This window comes from Muscardinus avellanarius, assembly GCF_963383645.1.
Source record: "Muscardinus avellanarius genome assembly, chromosome: 4".
NCBI classification, from domain to species: Eukaryota; Metazoa; Chordata; class Mammalia; order Rodentia; family Gliridae; genus Muscardinus; species Muscardinus avellanarius.
In genome coordinates this window covers 72,841,907-72,862,850 of record NC_137789.1, presented here as the reverse complement: position 1 = coordinate 72,862,850, position 20,944 = coordinate 72,841,907, and positions in this window count along the sequence as shown.

The window sequence follows — 20,944 nt, the reverse complement described above, 5'->3', positions numbered from 1 at the left end:
TGGGAGAAAGAGACTGGGTGTCTCTTGCTCATCTCTCTTTCTTTGCTACTCAGCATAGCACTTGGCAATTAGTATGTATCCTTGTAATATGTGTTGAGTTTTTGAGGATTGTATTAGACTACGTGTTATAATATTGAATCCATGTCCTATGGAAATAAAAAAAATAGGTTGAGGGAGACAGAACAGAAAACAGAGGGATACAGGTCTTGTGAGAGTGTCACTTAAGGAAAATAGCTGTATTTATTCATATAAGGAGAGAAACTCAAGCAAAGGTAAAGGTAAAATATTGAGCATGGTATTGTGAGGATATCTGGCTAAATGAATTAAAATACTAAAGATAGAGACTAGCAATAAATAATGTGGAGGTGTAATCCCTGGGTATGAGTGGTACAGGGTGATTAGCTACAACTGTGTGCACAGTTCCAAAAGATAAGACAGAATATCTTAAATGACAAGGACAGGCATTCTTGGGGAAATGGGAAGTCATCTATGAATATGTAAAGGTTTGGCCTTCTATAGATTTCTACCGGTAATTATCTTTAGCCTAAGGCTCTCACAGTAGTTCCTTAGATGGATCACATCCCCTCGGTCCATGTGAGCCACGGTAGCAAATGTGTGCTCCAACACAGCCTGACACCCCAGCTCCTCTCCCAGGTTATTCCCAAAACTGGGAGAAGGCAAAATTCAAATCGTCTTCAGGATTGAGGAGCCAATTCAGGAGGGAGGGAACGACTGCATAGCTTGACAAACGCAATACAAGAGTATGCTTTTGGGCTTGAATTTTGTTGAAAACTAGTATTTACTAAGTTTTGAATGAATACAAGGCCTTTTATAGATGAATATTCAGTTAATCCTTTTTTTTAATTGTCCATAGGCCATAAAAACTACCTATATATAATGGATATTGAGTCTGAGTAATACTTCATTAAAAAAATATATGGCTATAATTGCAACAAATTCAGGTAACAAGATTCTCTTTTCAACTACTGGCTTCTCTTGAGAAAGGAAAGCTTCCAGTCATGAAAATGACCACCCATGCCAGGAATGGCAGTGTGGATTTTACACAAAGATTTTTCATTCCCCAGCTTATCTGCTGGTGCCATCTAGTGACCAATTCAGGGGATAAGCAAAGATGTGCTCAGAAGGTATTTTCAGAAGCATCTGAAAAGATTCTTTATTATCGCTAATAAAAAAGAAACATGCTATGCATACTTTTTACACTATAGTCTTAAAGTTTTAAAAAGGAAGACATAGGAAAAATGACTAATATATGTCAAGGGAAATGCAGTTGAAGGTAAAAGTGCTCAACATTGAGATTATGTACTGACTTATTTTTTAAATAGTAAGCAAAAGTTCTGGAACTATCTTTCTTATATTAAAAGTTAAACAAATAAAAGCCAGGCATGGTAACATACATTGTAATCCCAGCAACTCAGAAGGCTGAGGGAGGAGAATCACAAGTTTAAGGCCAGTCTGGGCAACTGAGACTATCTTAAAATAAAAAAGGCTAAGGGTGTACCTCGGTAATAGAACATATAAGTGTTTTATCTATGTGAGAGCCCCTGAGCTCAATTCTCAGTACTGCTAAAAAAGAGTAAGAGAGATTAAACAAAGCAAATATAAAATTGTAAGAAATTTTATCCCTCTGCTTATAGTATAGAATATGAAATATATATACATGTATATGTTTGTATATATTCACATATGTTTTATACCCAGAGACATTTCACCTCTGAGCTACACTTCAGCTCTATTTTAAAAAAATTTTGGAACAAGCTCTTTCTAAGTTGCTGAAAGCCTCACTAAGTTGTTGAGGCTGGCCCTGAACCAACATGATCCTCCTGTCTCAGCCTCCATGTGTACACCACCACATCCCGTGTATTTGTGTACTTCTTAACTGAGTAATAGGGTGATATGGACATCCAAACCTTATCTGGAACTTAAAATTATTCATCATTATCATCAAGAACTAGAATGGCTAAAATTTCAAATTTGAAAACTCATGAGTTTATTTTTAGAGACAGTTGCCCTTGTATGAGGCAATTAGGTCATTGGGTTGCTGCCCTTACAAAAATTAATATAATAACACACTCATAAGAGTATGTTATTATAAAGTTATGTTACCTCATGTACTTGGTGCTTTCTGCAAATATTTACATCCCTTTCTGCTTCTCTATCACACCGTAATATTTTCAAGGGGGCTTAAGCCAGAAGCCAAACTGACAGACCACCCAATCCTGGGATTTCAAACTCTAAAATTATGAGCTAAATAAACTTCTTCATAAAGTTACTAAGACTTGAGTACTTTTTTATAGCAACAGAAAATGGCCTATTATAAATGCATCAGGTTTCAGTGCAGACACATAAGAGGTAAGGACTTTCATAAAATTATACATGGAGTGGGCCAATACACAACCAATTTACCTACACTATGATCCAAGTGTTGAGAAATATGGGACTGTAAAGTTGCTTAAAGAATAAATAGACTATGATTTTGTTTGATAGCCAATGGATGAGTGAAAAATGTATAAATAGAAAAGTAAACTTACTAGAGTAGTATTTTAAAAAATCAGTGGAGGAGCTGCATGTATCTATGTGGTAAATAGGATGGAGAATAAAGGAGAGAGCCAACAGTGTCATGCCCAGTAGGGAGACTATCCTTGTAGGACTGAGAAACCAGGTGTTACAGAGATAGAATTGATAGAACATTGACTATTTGGATTTGGAAAATAAAGAGAGGAGACAAGGGAAGAGTTAATTATGGATGTCTTTTTAAGCATAGGTGGCTAGAAATATGAAAAATTAAAGATGAAAGGCAGAAGAGTAAACAACTTTGCAAGAGAAGTACTGTACTTGAAACAATACAAACATAGCTCACATTATAAAAATTTGTACTTGAAGTCAGGGTATCTGAGATCTGGAAAAGATGTCTGCAAATGAAATTCCATTGCTCTAAAAGCAGAAACCATGATTCCTAGTAGAGAAAAGGACATATTTATTATTTACTATGTCCCTGAATGAGGAGCTCAGTACATTTCCAGGGCAAGCACACCATTTATTTATCATATAAAATGTTTAATTATAATTAAGTAGGTCATATCTGTCTGTCACCTCTCATTTACAGACCCTAGTTCTATTTAGGACACAACAGAAAATTCTTCTGTACAAGATATATTCTTTATCATTTCACAATTGTCAGGTTCCTCTTTTTATTTCTTCCTGTAGAGTAATAATTGCCAATTTCTTCATCTATTTGCTGTGTAATATTATTTACAAATGCCTGGTATAATGTTTTGGATTTAGAATGTTCCCTATCCCTCACTAAAATAAGGTCACAATGTTGGAAGCGGGGCTGGATTGCTAAGGAGGGGTTCCTGGGAGTGTGGCCTTGGCGATCATGTTGTTCTTCCTCCTTCTGCTCTCTCTCTTTCTGCTTCTAGCTTCCATCATGTGAAACTGGAGCTTCACTTCTCTCTCTCTCTCTCTCTCTCTCTCTCTCTCTCTCTCTCTCTCCCTCTCCCTCTCTGCTTTCTACTGCCATGCCTTGAGCTCCGCAGATGTCAATCTCACATAGATCAAGCCCCCAAATCTCCAAAAAACTGTAAGCAAATAAATCGTTCTTTCTCTAATGTGTATAGCCAATATTTTTTTGATTATAGTAGTAAGAATGTTGACCAAGACAGGAGTTGGTATAACCATGTGGATTGTGAGTCTTTGTAACTTTTTTGTGAGAGGAAGTTGGAAAGGCCAGAATGTTTATAGAAATGCAGATGGTAGTGTCTGCTCAGGAGATTTCAGGGGGCAAAGACCCCATAGGAAAATGGAGTAGAGGCCAAATGTGTTATATTCTGGCAAGGAGCTTATTGGCATTTTGCCTGTGTCCTAAAAATTTGTGTGAGGCCAAATTTAAAAACAATGGTCTGCCGGGTGTGGTGGTACATGCTTGTAATCCCCGAGCTTGGGAGGAGGAGACAGGAGGACCGCGCAGGTTCGAAGCCAGCCTCGCTGACTTAAGAGACCCTGTTTCCAAATAAAAATATAAATACATAGGTCTGGGAGTGTAGCTTGGAGGTAGAAGGGCTTCCAGGAACCCCAGTACCACACACACACAAAAAAAAAACTAAACTAAACAAAAAGCAATGGGCTGATTACTATGGTGGAAGATATCTCAAAACAGCAAAGTGTCCAAATTGCATTATGTATATTGATAGCCACATTCAGAGAAATGTACAATAAATTTCAGGACCAGAACGTAAAACAGACTTCATAGATTTGCAGTTTGGCTAGAAAGGCATGTGTAAACCTGGAGCCCAGAGAAATAATGTTTCAGAAGAAAGAAAGATGGTTGAAAGGAAAAAGGAAGCAGTGGCCACGATGGAAGCAGGGCCCACAGTGGCAGGGCTGGAAGTGGGCCCCAGAGTGGCCCAGATGGAGGTAAGACCCGCCACTGCGATTGAAAAGGGCGCAGTGACCATGATTAAAGAGGACATGACTAGCTTCCCTGCTGGCAGCTGATCCCATTGTTCATATGATGCTGGCTTTGCTAGAAAAAAGGTGTCATGGAGTCTTCTCCTCAGATTTCAAAAGAAAGCCTGGGAAGCCAGGCAGTGTGTGGCAGGGTTGGAATTTTTTCTGCAAGAAGGTCCAAATTTGTGAAGCTGTGAAGGTGAGGCCAAGGTTGCTAGAAAACTCCTGAGATTTAGAAAAGCCAGAAATGTGGAACAACTGTGAGAAAGGCTGCAAGCTGCAAGCCATGGAGCAAGGCCAGAAGAGTCAGTATAGCACCCATTGCAATCAGCCAGCCTTAGGGTAGGGCTGCCAAGGTCCCTTGGTGATTGCATCTCACCACCATGTGGTCTGGATGCCAGAAATGAAGCTCTAGGATCAAATGTTTGTCCAGCTGGATTTTAATACTGTCTCGGTCTTATTCCTTCTTTCTATAGCCCTATTCCTCCTTTTTGGAATGAAAATATTTATTCCATGCCATTTTACATTGGAACTATATAAGTTGCTTTTTTTTTTTTTTACTGGGGCTCACAGTCAGGAATTTTCCTTGAGTGTCACAGGAGACTTTGGACTTTTCAGCTATGCTGAAACTTTTAAGACCAAGGGAACTTTTGGAGATGGACTAAATGCATTTTGTCTTGTGAGATGACCGTGAAGTCGAGGGGTCAAGGGTGGAGTGGAGTGATTGAGATGTAGACTGTTACCCTAGTCCTCACTGAAACAAGGTAGCAATGTTAGGTGTGGGGGGTGCGTGGTGTTCATATTGTTCATCTTCCCCCAGCTTCCAGCCTCTGCTTCTGGCCTCCATAGTGTGAGAGCAGAGCTTTGTGCACTCTTATATCCCCCTCACCCTCTCTCCTGTGAACAAATAAATCTTCTTCTAAATTGTGTGATCAGGCCTTTTGCATTATAGCAGTGAGAATGCTAACCAAGACACAAGACACCTTTCTAACCTGATGAACTTTTTTGGAAATGCACATACTTCAGAACTATCAAACCCACTACTGAGGAAAATCTCCAAGAAATATCATGTGTCTGTCTGCCTTACTGCAGAGCCTACACACTTAACCCAAACACAGACTTCCTTCTTGAATATATAATTATAGATGGAAACCTTTTCTTTAAGGATGACTACAATTATGGGTAAACGATGCTCATTGATTTAAGAATGGCACTTGACTTAAGAAGGGCTTTCCTTAGCATTTTATCAATTTTTAATCAATCCCTTCTGCAGAGCCCTGAGTATATATATAATTGTAAAACCTCATTTTTGTGAGCGACCAGGAATGTCCTTGCATTGAAGAAAGAACATTTATTTCTCATGATCAGGAAGCATCAGGTAGACTCTTAGCTCTTCTCCATTCTATTAAATAGTGAGATCTTTGAGTTTTCTGTTTTTATAAAATGGGTTAATCATATCAGGTGTGGTGTGCACATCTCTAATCCTGGTACTTGGGAGGCTAAGATAAGAGGAGAGCAGGTTTGAGGCCAGCTTCAGCAACTTGGTAAAACCTCAGCAACTTAGCAAGACCTTATTTCAAGATTTTAAAAAAAAGAGCTGGGGTTGCCGGGCGTGGTGGTGCACGCTTGTAATCCCCGCGCTTGGGAGGCGGAGACAGGAGGATCGCGCAGGTTCGAAGCCAGCCGCGCTGGTTTAAGAGACCCTGTTTCAAAAATATAAAATAGGTCTGGGAGTGTAGCTCGGAGGTAGAAGGGCTTCCACGAACTCTGGTACCACCAAAAAAAAAAATAATAATAATAATAATAGTAATAATAATAATAAAATAAAATAAAAAAGAGCTGGGGTATAGCCCAGATATAGAATGTTCCTGGGTTCAATTCCCAGCACCAAAATAAATAAATAAATAAATAAATAAATATTAAATTAAGTAAGTAATACACGTTTTATGACCATATAAACATCAAAATAAAACTAAAATGATGCATGACAAATAATCAATACACATGTTCTACAATTACTAAGGAGTTAATATTTCAGAAAAGGAAACTGAGATAGAGAGCTGAGTGTCTTCCACTGGGTTCCTCTGAATTACATAGTTTTCCATGCATGCTTAAACACAGAGTCTGCATGTGAGTGGTGCCAACAAAGTCTAATCCACTTACAACTTTGCAGAGAATGAAAGCAAAATTGAGCCCAGGCCCACTCTTTCCTCTAATATGGCCAATCACTAATCCCTATGGTTTCCCTTTCCCCAACAGTTTTATCATAACAATTCTCTTTGATCTTCTCTTCAACTTCTGCCTTTTGTTTTGTTCTTGTTTGAACACTAAACAAATGGAGTGTCTACCATGCTCAAGGCACAATGTTAGCTATTGGAAATATAAAAATGAATAAAATGTTGTGATCTTTCTAGTAGTTCTCACAATGTATAGCAAAGGCAGTCTTATATCCACTGGAAAGGCTAGAATTTAAAAAGCATGATAATACAAGTGTTGGAAAAAATTTAGATAAATTTAAAGCTCCCACCCATAGCTTGTGGGAAAACAAAATGGTATAGTCACTTTGAAAAACAGTTTGGAAGTCAAGCAAGTAACTAAATATTATTTCCACGTAACCCAATAATTTTATTTCTAGGTATATAACCTAGATAATTAAAACATATGTAAATATATATGTACACACACACACACACACACACACACACACACAGGAACAAACAATCCAAACATCCATGAATGGACAAATAGATAAACAAAATATAGTGCATTTATACAATGGAATACTCTTCAGTCATCAAAAGGAATGCAGTACTAACACATTCTGCAAACTAAATGAACCTTGAAGAAAATTATACTAAGTTGAAGTTCTAGTTGCTAACATAGACATTTTATTATTCCATTCTTATTAAATTTCTGAATAAAGAAATCAATAGAGACAGAGATATACTAGTAGTTACTTGAAGCTGAGAGTGCAGATGAGGGTAGAATTTAGAAGTGGGTGATTGCTAAAAGATATAAGTTTTGGGGGGAGGATCATAAAAATGTTTTAAAACTACATTTATATTAAAAAAAAAAAAAAACTTGAGGACGGGCATGGTGGTGCATGCTTGTAATCCCTGTGCTTGGGAGGTAGAAACAGGAGGATCACACAGTTTCGAAGCCAGCCATGCTGGCCTAAGAGACCCTGTTTCCATATATATATGAGGTCTGGGAGTGTAGCCTGGAGATAGAAAAGTTTCCAGGAACCCCAGACCACCAAAACAAACAAACAAACAAACAAACAAACAACAACAAAAAAAAACAGCAAAAAAACCAAAAAACTTGAACTGTATATAATTAGTGGATGAATTGTGTGGCTTGTGACTTATATCTCAATAATTTTTTTAAAAAATTGAATAAATGCTGTAATGAATTGTCATGACAAAATAGAGTCAATCAAGGAGGAATAGAAAAAAGGTAACTCAAGCTGGATATCAGGAAAGATCCATTGCAAATCGATGCTAAGTCTGAGACTTGAAATATGAGCAGACTTTTATTGTCTTTAATGATCCTCCTCCAAACCATTAGTCACGTAGCTGCCACAGTGATGTTTTAAAAACTAAAACATGCTCATTGGAAGAAGGGCATATATGGATGTTCTAGGGCACTGTTTATGTTCTATTTTTTTTATGTGGGTAGAAGGTACATGAGCGATATTCTTCTCTGTGTAAAGATTATATACATTTACTGAGATGGTTGATATTTTGCAAAATGAAAAAAAAATTATATTTCTACCCTGCCTGAACTCACTCAACAGTTTCACATTGTCAACTTTGTGAAGCTTGAAGTGCTAGGTATGAGCTGGCTTTGTGAGCATGACATCCTCAGCTATGTACACAGCACTGACCCGTGGGACACACAGGGTTAGGTGGTCTCAGAGCCTGAAACAATGACTTGGGTGTGGACAGTTCATTTGGGAGGTAATTCCAGCAAACAAGAGTGAGGGAAAGGCAAGTTAGAAGGTAGAGCCAATACAAAGATGAGTTCTAAAAGTTGCCTTTTAGATCTGCCTTTTAGATCATAGTCCTGGAATAATAGGCTAAGTGACCATGGACTGAAACCAATGAAGTTGTGATACCACAGGATCACATGCAATAGGGCCTTGTTTCCATCAACACATCCAAAAAGTGTGCAGTGCCTTCTAAGTGTCTGTTGGGAAGGAGACCTGCTTTTCCACCCCGTGGCCACAGACTTATAGGCAAGTCAGGAAGGCTCCACAGGGGCCAGAGAAAGCCCTGAGGGGAACTTAAAGAATGTGAGGATGTGGCAGACACTGAAGGTGAGAGGTGCCAGCCACAGGTGAGCCTGAGCCTTAGAAGTGCTCCAACAGGGGCACCAGAGGCTTCTGCCATGTCCTTTGTCTTGTTCTTTGTGGTATTAGGAGTTGAACCTAGGGTCATTTTACCTCTGAGATACACCCCTAGCCTTTTATTTTATTTTATTTTATTATTTTATTTTATGTTGTTGTTGTTTTGAAACAAGATCTCACTAGGTTGCTGAGAGTCTGGCTTCACTGCTGAGCCTGGCCTTGAAACTATGATCTTTCTGTCTCAGCCTCCAAAGTACTGGGATTACATGCTTATGCCAATACGCCCAGATTTACTTCTTATGTTAATTACTGAACCCCCTCATTTTCACTTGGCATACATTTTCTCTGGCTATACTTAAATATTTGCAGTTACTCAGAATTAAAATACAGTTCTTGACTTAAAATGGTTAGACTTTAGGATTTTTCAGCATTAAGATAATGCCAAAGCAATATGCATCCAATATAAACCGTACTTTGATTTTTTAACTTTGCCCTTTTCCTTGACTAGTCATATGTAGTATATTACTCTCTGACACTGGTCACCTTCCAGTCAACCACAGGATCACAAGGGTAAATGACAAATCCACACGGTGACCTGCATTCCTAAGCTGTGTTAGTGTATTAGATGTGTGCTATAGATTGGGTCTGAGATGTTCCTCAAAGGCCCGAATGTTTAAAGACCTGGTGTGCATCCCATGGCATTATTGGAAGGTGGTGGGACTTTTAAGAGGTATGGCCCAGTTGGAGGAACTTAGGTCTTGGGGTCATGACCTTGAGGGGGATATTGGGAGCCCTGCTCCTCTCTCTCCTTCTCTTTGCTTCCTGGCTGCTATGAGGTGAGTACCTCCTCTGCCATATACCCCACTAGGATGGACTATGCTACCATAGTCCTGGAATAATAGGCTAAGTGACCATGGACTGAAACCAATGAAGCTGTGATCCAAAATAAACCTTCCCTGCTTAGAAGCTGATTATCTTAGGTATCTTGTCATAATGATAGAAAGGTGTCTAGACAGTTTGCTACTTGTATCTTGATTTAACATTATTTTTAACTTATAATGGAAGGGAACCATATCATAAGTCAAAGATCATCTATACTATGTTTCCCCCACTCGCATTCTGTTTTTCCAGGATACTTTTTTCATTTTCTTGTTGAATTCTGGCTTATAAAAAAGGCTATTTGACTGTCTCTTTATCTCTGAGGGCTACTCTCTTGGTACTGAACACACTAGTACACCATCTTTGTTATAATGTTTGCTCATAATTTGCATGTTTCTCCCCTCTTGGGCTAGTGCAGGATTTGACAGATCATAAGGACTTAGAAAGTGCTAAAAGATGAGCCAATTGGATTATATAGGTGTTTAATATTTCAGGTTTAGCTACATAAATGGAGTGGTAGAGGTGTCTCTGGACCCTTGTGTACTCTAAAATTACTGAAGATCCCAAAGACCTCTTGTGTTTATGAATGATATGTGTTAAAATCTATCATAGAATAAATTGAATATGCATTATATTAAAAATGTGTCATGAAACCATTACATATTGCCATAAATAACACGTTTTTATTTTAAAACTCTATATTCAGTGACAGTTTGGCATTGTTCTGGTTTTATTTCAAATGTCTTTAATGTCTGGTGTTATAGAGGACAGCTGGATTCTCCTATCTGATTCTGCATCAATCTGCTGTGATAGGCTGTTTTCGTTGAAGTATATAAAGAAAATCCAGCCTCACATGAATGTGTAGTTCAAAAGTGAAGGTGTATTTTAATAATCATTTTAGGTAACTTGAATATTCTTCTTTGGAACTACAAACTTACAAACCTCATTGGAAGGTAGTTTCTTAAAGCCATTTTCATCTTCATGCTTTAGTCATTTGGAAAACACTGGTTTTCAGAGTTAGACAAATCTTCTAAATGTTCACAGATTTAATTATATAACATAAAAAGTTCTCTTTGGGGTCCGGGCCCCTGGCCCCTACCCTGGGCAGGTGGACAGGCACTGGCGGGGCGCCCCTAGGTGACCCCCTCTCCACCCGGAAGAACCCTGATGTCCTGGCCCCTGGCCCCGACCCTGGGTGGGTGGGCAGGCACTGGCAGGGTACCCCTGGGTGAACCCCTTTCCACCTGGAAGGACCCTATAAAAAAGGAAAAGAAAAAGAAAAAAGGAAAATATCGGAGAGGGGTCAAGGAGGTGGCAGATGCCAGGATACTGGAGATGCAGACAAAACTTATCCAAATGAACTGGAATTATTAGAAAAATTCCCCGCTAAGGAGGACTGTTTCTTCTCTACATTGTTAAGAATCTTGGACATCACCTGTAAGGAGAGAGACTTTAGTGGAGACCAAGGAGAAAGGCGGTGCTGAAAGCAGTCGAGAAGCAGAAATCGGAGCCTACCAACCTTATTTATTTATTTATTTATTTATTTATTTATTTATTTATTTATTTTTTTGGAGAAATTACACCAAAGGTTGAATGCTACTGTTGCGCATGCTTAGGAAGACTGGACAACATTCAGAGTGGAAAAAGAGCTTGGGAAAGATCTGAAATGGTGGAGGCAGTGGCAATGGTAGTGGCCAGTACTCAGGGAAGGCAGAGACCTAATGCATTACCCCTGGAACCTTTGAAGTAATGACCCCAGAGGCAGAATGCTACCACCACCATGCACCCTCGAGAATGCGGAACAAATAGTTGGGCGAAGAGGGTGCTCGGATTAGAGCCTGCCGAGAGGTGAGGCCGGCAACAGACACAGCAAAGCTGGGATCGGAGCCTGCCGTGAGGAAGTCTGGTGCTGGTGCTGGGGCCTCTGAGGCCAGGATCGGAGCCTGCTGAAGGGTTAGGCTGGTGCTGGGTCCAACAGCCGGCATCAGAGCCTTCCGTGAGGCAAGGCCATTATTGAGGCCACTGAGGCCTGGATCGGAGCCTGCCGAGGGATTAGGCCGGTGCTGGGGCCAGCGAGGCTGGGATCTGAGCCTGCCGCGAGGCAGGACCGGTGCCGGGGTCTCAGAGGCCGGGATCAGAGCCTGCCAAGGGGTTAGGCCAGTACCGGGGCCAGCGGCCGGCATCGGAGCCTTCCATGAAGCAAGGCCACTACAGAGGCCTCCAAGGCCTGGATCGGAGCCAGCTGAGGGGTTAGGCCAGTGTCGGGGCCATCAAGGCCAGAACCGGGGCCTCCCATGAGGCAAGGCTGCTGCTTGAGCCAGCGAGGTCTGGATCAGTCCACCGGGTAGCCAGGCCACAACTGGGGCCATCAAGAGTGGGATTGGTATTTGCAACACGGCATGCACAGAGAAATATCGCAGAAAATTAAAACCAGATGCTTCCCCTAATCAGCAATAACTAGGAGGAAAGGGGCAACAGAAAGTGGTTGAGCTGAGGGGTTAGGCCCTATAGTGAAGCAATTAAGGTGACCAATCAGAGGGTATGGAATAGGGGAGGATGGAGCCTCTTTAAAAAGCAGGAGGTACATAAACATATGTATCAAAGTTAATCACCAAACAAGCATGGGATCGAGGGAGGGGGAGGGAATGGGATGGGGACTGGATGAGGGCTAATTGGATGATGTGTGCTTGTATATCCTCTCAAGTCTTATATTCCAATGTGATGTATGATTACAATGCACCAATAAAAAAAAAGTTTTCTTTGTTAATATTCCACCTAGCTCTTCAGCAAAGTATTTAGATATCAGGATGCTACCATTCCCACAGCCACAAATTCAAGTCTTCAAAATTTCTAATTTCCATTTAAAAGTTCAAATTTTATCAGTGGTAGGCAACACATAAGGTAGGTTGATTTTCCTAAAGTGTTATGTTAATTTGTTTGGCTTTTAAGACATTGTCTGAGGATGTTCAAGTTTAAACAACCATAGTCTCATTCTTTCAAGGAAAACTGGTGTTCCATGTATTCAAAGGCCTATATCTAATAAAACTAATACTCTGTACACCATCATTCAAGGCATCATTAGTGAATGTGACATTTTATTTTTTATTTCTAGGGTGTGGTGTTTAAGAACTAAATGGCCATTAAAGAGTACAGATAAATAACGCTATCTTGATTCATGCAGTTTTGTCCACTAGGTTTATGTGTCCTTGATGTAAATGTCAACTCACTGAAACAGACCCCCATGGTGTCTTGGTATTCTCAGGACAGTTATGTGGGCTTCAGGGAACCCTGGAGGCCTAAGGACACCCAGAGATCCACTAACCATGCTTTGGGAACTGCCAAGATGGCAAATGTGCCATAAACAATTTACATCCTTGAAGAGAATTTCAAAAGTTTATCAATTACACACATACAAATAGGACTAAAAAAAAAAAAAAAAAAAAAAAAAAAAAAAAAACTATGGTCTGGCACTACCTCATGATTTAGCTCATCATAGCAAGGCCTCCTTATCGAGCCTGGCCCACACTGCTGCACCCTGTGCAGAGGGACATGGTCTGACAAGAGGATTCCAAAACAATGGATGCAAATGACAGGGAAAGAGAAGCAGCTTCCACCATCCTGAAACTTCTACCTTCATTCCACTGTTTGAAGAATCCTTGCAGTCAAGTTCTTCTTTTCCTCCTTCTCCTTTTTGTGCTGGGGTTTGAATCTATTGCATTCTACATTCACGCTGCAGTTTCAGCCCTTTTTATTTTGAAACCGGGTCTTGCTAAGTTGCTGAGGCTGGCCTCAAATCTGCCATGCTCCTTTCCCAGCCTCGCAAGTGCTGGGATTATAGATATACACCACCAGGCTGGGTTTGGAGTCAAGTTCTTACTAAATGACTCAGACTCTTTAGATGTCAAAGGGAAACTAAAGAAAGAGGTCCTTGACCACATTCATGTTTCAGTTCTAACCTCTCCCTGTGGACCCTATTTAAGTGCAGGCGGCAGGATGAGAAAGGACCTGGGGAGCCCCTCCCTCTGGGAGTGTGTGCATGTATGTCCCTGTCACTCTAGACACCAGTATAGTGTATAGTTACAACACACCAAATTCAAGTGTGTGTGTGTACATAAAGAATCTAGAAGGCAAGATTAGTGCAGAGTTCAACTTGCTCTTTCTAATGCTTTTCTCTCTGAGTACTCTGAGGAACGGTCATACCTTTAACCAGAGACAGGATGAGAGGGAAATACTTGGTTGCTGTTTAAATACAAACTAACCTAAGAATTTTGATAACCAAAACCTAGGCTGGTTTTTGGGACTGAGGAGGACAGATGCTTGAGAGAGCCATCTGCTACATGCCCTGATTTTCCCTCTGACTTCTTCTTACTGGACCATGACTGAACTGCGAACGGCCGCTCTAAGGCAAATGCCAATAATACTCAGACGTTAAGCTTGCATAAAGCCTCGTAGCTTACAAATATTACCTGAATATTTATTAATCACTTGAGCTGTACTGGGCATGTGTGTATTTATTAGTTTTTTGAGAAAGAGTAATACTTTACTGAGCATTTACCAGGTGTAAGGTTCTATGCTAAGCAATACGTATATAAAGTACCTGTAACATAATATTAATTATATATAATTGTTTGTTTAACTCCCTCCAACAACTGTACAGGTAGGACCATCAGTATTTTCACTTCATGCTGAGAAAATTGACCTCAGGAAAGTTACTTGCTCAATATAATGCAATTAGAAAGGACCAGAACTCAGAAACATTCAAAGCTGAGGCTCTCAACCTCTAAACTATTCCAAACAGTTTGCTCAGGGAAAGGTGGTTAAATTGTTTGCAGCGGCCATGTCTTTGGAAAATAAGGAAACATTAATTCACAAGTAAAGGCATTCCCCCCTTCCTCTTCCCAGTGGATAGTTGTTGTTCTAAAAATTACAGAGAAGAAAAGCATGCCTCTTCTTACCAGGCTGTGACAGGTTAGTATCAGAGGAAGGCCGCTAGCTCCTGGGCCCCTCCCCAGTCCATTACTGATAGTGATGCTGCTGATGAGAACTCAGTGGCCTTCAGGCTAGCGGATTTTAGGTGCTGGAGACTTTGTCAATGTGAGCTACTGCCTCTGGGCATGTCACCCACTCCCTGCTGGCTGCAAATCAATGGTGACAGTGTTGCTCGCCCCTCCTGGGATGCTGTGGATCTTGGATGACTTGTAGTGGCTCACATGTCGTCCCTGGCAGGTGCATGGAGTCCTTGAGGAAGCTGCAGTCAGGTTTCTCTTGCTACCAGGACATCCTTCCTCTCACTGAAGCAGGAGAGTTGAAACTCCCAGCTGGGTCAGTTATTCCCAGGCCTGTGCTAATGAGCCTGGAGTCAGGTTTCAATTCCTGTGGAAACTAGTGGGCTGTTTCCATGATCAGAGCAATTCCTGCAGGGATGGGAGGCCAGTCCTTCTTCTCACTGGTGCTGCCTGTGGCTGAGGGTAGAAAGGATGGAATGGAGGGGGAGGAAGGGTCCAGGGTGACTGGCTCTGAAAAAAATACTCAAGATATTCATGCATTTATTCAGGGATGTATTATAGCTTAATCAACTTGTTAAAGACTGCCTTTCTTTCTTTCTTTCTTTCTTTCTTTCTTTCTTTCTTTCTTTCTTTTATTTTCAGAAAAAAAATCTATCCTAACATGAAATATGAACTCTAAACACCCAAAACAATCTCAAAAAAGAACACAGCTAGAAGATGTACATTTTCTGATTTCAAACCTTATAAAGCTACAATAATCAAAACAGTGTAGTACTGCTATAAAGGCAGATATATAAACCAGTGCAGTAAAATTAAAAGCCTAGAAATAAAGTCTTCCATATATGGTCAAGTTATTTTTGACAAGGTTTCCAAGAACATTTGGTAAAGGAAATAATAATCTTTTCACTAAATATTGTTGAAAAATAATAATTACATGAAAAAGAATAAAATTGGACCCTTACCTAACACCATATGCAAATATTAACTCAAAATAGATGAAAGACCTAAATGTAAACCTTAAGAATATAAACTTTTAAAAGAAAACCTGGGTCATAAAACTTCACAACATTGAAACTGGCAATGAATTTTTTGGATATGATTCCAAAGGCACAGGCAACAAAAGAATAAACAAACTTCATAAAAAATTTTAAAAAATATTGTACATACAAAGACAATGTAAACAGAATTAAAAGTTACTGATAGAATGGGATAAAATATTTCCAAATGCTATATCTGAAGATATATTAATATTCCAAATATCCTAAAAATTAGCAACAATAAAAGCAAACAATACAATTTAGAAATAGGTAAAAGACTAAACTGGTTAGTTATATTATGATAATGATGAGTGATATTCATGTGTTTATTGGTCATATAAAAATCTTTGGAAATTCATTATCTATTTTAGTCTGAAAATCTTTATTATCAATATGTCTCTCTCTTGAAAAGAAGAAAAGAAGGAAACACCTCAGAACTAAATAGTTTTATTTTCTTCATAGGAAGGATAAGGTATAGAGCAGGATCTATTTATTTTATTTTATTTTATTTGTACTGGGGATTGAACCCAGGGGCATTCTATTTATTTATTTATTTATTTATTTATTTATTTATTTATTTATTTCTGGTGGTACTGGGGTTCCTGGAAACCCTTCTACCTCTAGGATACACTCCCAGATCTATTTTATTTTTATTTTTTTTTATTTGGAAACAGGGTCTCTTAAGCCAGTGAGTCTGGCTTCGAACCTGCGCCATCCTCCTGTCTCCAGTTCCCAAGCACGGGGATTACAAGCGTGCACCACCACGCCCGGCAAACTCAGGGGCATTCTGCCTCTGAGCTACACCCCCAGCCCTATTTCATTTTTGCTTTTTGTTTTGTGTGTGGTCCTGGGGATGGACCAACCCTACTCTTTTTTTTTTTTTTTGAAACAGAGTCCCACTAAATTGCAGAGGGCCTAAGTAGCTGAGGTTGGCATTGACTCCAGATCCTCCTGTCTCAGCCTCCCAAGTACTAAGATCACTGCGCACCACCACACCCATCTATCATTTTTGTTTTGAAACAGATTCTCAGTAGGTTGATAAGAGTCTCACTACTCACTGAGGCTGTCCTTAAACCTGTAATCCTATCTTAGCCTCCTAAATACTGGGATTACAGAAGTGGGCCACAACACCTGGCTGAACAGAATTCATTTTGATGGAGTTGGCAGTCAAAGCATCCAAAATATGTATTAAAACCAGGTGTGGTATACACGCCTGTAATACCTGTACTTGAGAGACTGAGACAGGAGGATTGTAGTTTCAAGGCTAGTCTCAGTAATTTAGTGAGACTCTTAGCAATCCAGTGAAACCCTGTTTTAAAAACTAAAAATGTAAAAAAAAAAAAAAAACTGGGGGCTTATCTTAGAGGTAGAAGGCCCCTGGGAGTTCAATCCCCAGAAACATACACACACACATACACACACACACACACACACACACACACACACACACACACACCCCACAATCAGTACTTAGTACTGATTCTTAGATTTCTTAGATTTTATTTCAGGGATTATTTTTGTCTTATTTTACTATCAAGAGACACTAGATTCTTAAAGATTCCATCCCATTTTGTATGTTTTAAGAAAAATGAAAGCAGAAAGAGTTTGGTCACGCCACACTGTTGTTAGAGTTGTCCCAGTCTGGCACCAGTCACACCACCCAGGCATCCTATTTGCTGTGAGCAGCATGACTCCAAAAGCCAAAGTGAGAGTGAAGGCGGCAGGCAGGAGTACTCCCCTTCCTACTTACTGCTCCAGAGATCTGTGCTCTTCTTTAAGAAAGAAGGCAATGCAGAGATAAATGACAGGGAAGTCTTTGGTAGCAATTCTAGTGAGAGACAGGGTTGGGTGAACAAGGTCAATTTAGCTCACAGTATGATGCACCTGCAGTCCTGTAACGAGGCACTCCATGTATAGCCAACAACAGACAGTAATATGAGTGCTGTCCCGTAAGACTGCACTAGAGCAGAAAATGTTTCCTCACAGCTGTGCTGACATCTTGGCACTGTATATTGTTCATGTGTTTGCAGTATGCTGGTATAAACAAACCTACTGTGTTTCCAGCTATATAAAGTATCTGCAATTATGTACACTAGGCCTGCAGTAGCTATACCTAGATATACCATCTAAGATGTCCATCTAGGACACCATGTCATACTCTCTGTGATATCTGCCCGATGAAATTATCCAACAGTGCACTTCTAAAATGTATCCCATTGTTAAGTGACACGAAGGCTCCAACATTCTCAGGCTGCATCCAAAGGGTCAGGCTGCATCCAAAGGGTCAAATTAAAAAGTGCAAAAAGGAATATTGTGGGGGTTTTTTCTAGTTATAAATAAATGGCTGGAACTTTACCCTGACTCTGCCTTTTACTAACTGTGTTTCCTTACGCAAGTTATTTCACTTCTTTTACTTTTATCCTCCTTATCTGTGAACGGAGACTTACGTAATAGCTCAAAGGACACATGTGATTATTAAAGAGCTCATGGGAAAAATGTAGTCCAAGGGCCAAGGGTGTAGCTCAGTACTAGAATGTATGGCCAGTGAGTATAAGGACTTGACTTCTGACACCACATGTCGGGGCCCGCTCGGCTAGACCGGGATGGGGCGGTGGCTCAAGATGGCGCCTAGGCATGTTGTCAAGTCGAGGCTCACAAGGCTGGCGGTGTCCTGAGCCTGCGCAGTGAGCCCTATCAGGTGCCCTACGGATGATCAGTGACGCAGCGCCTCATGCTACCACCAGCCCGCCTATGGGAGGGTTAGAAATGTGCATGCCCTAGCTGTGGGAAGCTTGGGGTTGGTGGAGTGATGAGGGAGGGGTTATGAGACTGACATATATTTGCCTGCTGTGTGCATTGTGGGGGAAGCATTAAAGAGGAAGCATCATCAACAGACTGCGTTTGTGTGTTCTTTCCCAGGCCTCTGCAGGACGGAGCCTTAGAGACACGACAACCACAGAAACAAGTAAATAGATCTTTTGAATTGTAGAGTGCTGACCCACAGCAAGAGCAATAAACGGAAGTTCTTGTGGCCACTGTTTTGCTGTAAATATTACTAGAGCTGATCACACTGGCTCTTAATATATAGGTTTGGGCACTTTAGTTGCAAAGAATAAAATAAAATATGCCTCACATATTTACAATGGAGATTTATTAAAAATATACATGGGCCCTTAGAATCCTGGTGGGAAAACTGGAAAGTCAGCTTCAACAAATGAGAATTAATGTGTAATTCTATGGGTCCAAGCAGCAGGAGCTGATTTGGCAGGCGTGTCCACTCTCATTATTTTCAGTCTTGTAGTCACTCTGTCAAAAATCCAAACTCCAGCTTGGACTACATTCCCAATGTGTGCCTGTCAGGGGAAAGTAATTGCCCCAAAGAAGATTTGTTTCCCTTTCTTAAATAAGGCTGACTCTTTAAAAACTCAAACAATAGGCTCAGTCCTTTAATAAGATACTTTTATTTTAACATTTAAATAGAATAATTCAAGTTAAAAGTAGCATTTACTGGTGTAGGGAACAGAGAGAACACACTTAGCCATTTTTTCTACACATTTGTTATGAGCTTAAAGAGCCCAAGGAATTAATCATTGTAATAATTATAGTGGCCACTAGATGGCAGTCCTAAGGGTTAGTCATCATTACAAAAAATCAACAGCAAAAGCTCTTGAAAGTTTTCAGCACTTTAACATTTCTTACCTCCTTAGCTTCACTTAGTAGTTCAGTAGTACTAAAAATATGGTTTGCATCTGAGAAAACTGATCCTAAGAGTAGTTCACTGGCTGACTCCCTGCCCACAATGTAGTAGCTAAGCTATGCTCTGTACATTTTCTATTAACCGTCCTAAATTCTTCATAGTTGAAGAGTTTCAAAGACTCTAACATTTTCAAGCTTAGAAAATGTTAGGGATGAATTTAGTGTTGTGTGCCTGTAGTCCCAGCTACTCAAGAGACTGAAATAGGAGGATCCCTTGAGTACAGGAGCTCAAGACTAGCCCAGACAGCACAATGAATGAGACCCTGTCTCAAAAATCAAGAAATTGGGAGGAATTTTTAAAATCATCTAGTTTAATATAATCATCTTTCAAATGAAAAACCAGAATCATGGAGAATTTAAATAACTTGTTTGAGGTCACACGATTGATTTGTAGCCAAATCAGGACAAAGCTCTGAATCCCGCCTAGATGAAGACCCTTTTAATACAATATATTTCTTTCTAAATGTCTTTGGTAAACCATTGTCTGCTAGATGTGAGGAAGGATCTGTAAACTTCTTAGCCATTTCCAGTGATAATGAAAACCAGAACCTACCTGTGGCACAGGAAAACACCGAGCATTGCAGTTCTCCCCTTCTGGCTAGAGGACAGCTGATGTAATAAGTTGTGTGTTTTGTGGCTTGTCTGTTAAATGTTCTCCACTCAAGTAGTGAATGAGGCTTTATACTGGGTAAGGAAGCATGGATAAATAACAGAAATATCTCTGCTGCCACAGAGAAAATAGAGACCACTCCTGGTGTTCTGTTTTCCCTTCCACTACTAGTCAACATGTACAAACCCTGGAACTACAATCCATTCACATAAGTTGACCTAAGTTTTTAATTCAATGTGCAGTGGAACTTTTCAATATACCTAAATACCATCTTTTTATTTGCACTAACTGTGTGTGTGTGTGTGTGTGTGTGTGTATCTGAGGATGAAACCCAGGGCATTCGACCTCTGAGCTACACCCCCTGTCCTATTTTTTATTCTTTATTTTGATAAAAGGGTCTCACTAAGTAGCTGAGGCTGTCTGCAAACTGTGATCCTCTTGTCTCAGCCTCTCAAACGCTGGGATTAGAAGCATGTGCCACCATGCCTGGCTCACTAACTCTAGAATAAATGTGGTCTTTATACTCTTATAATGCAGCATCACAAAAGTTTCAGTTAAATAAACTATTTAGCACTCATCTGGGAACTTTTGTCTTTATGTAGCAAAAGGCAGCATGGTATAGTAGAAGGAGCTCCTGAGACAAACACTTGATGTGACTTCTGGCTCAATGTGTTAGTACAGAGAGGGAGAGAAGGAAGGCGGGAGGGGGTATGTGGTTATACCTATTTTTTGTGTTAGGCCACCTACTTTTATGGTGACCTTTATTTTTTAGGTCACTTACTTATTTAAGGTTCAATATCCTTACCATAAATATGGAATAAATAATATCCCACCATAGTGG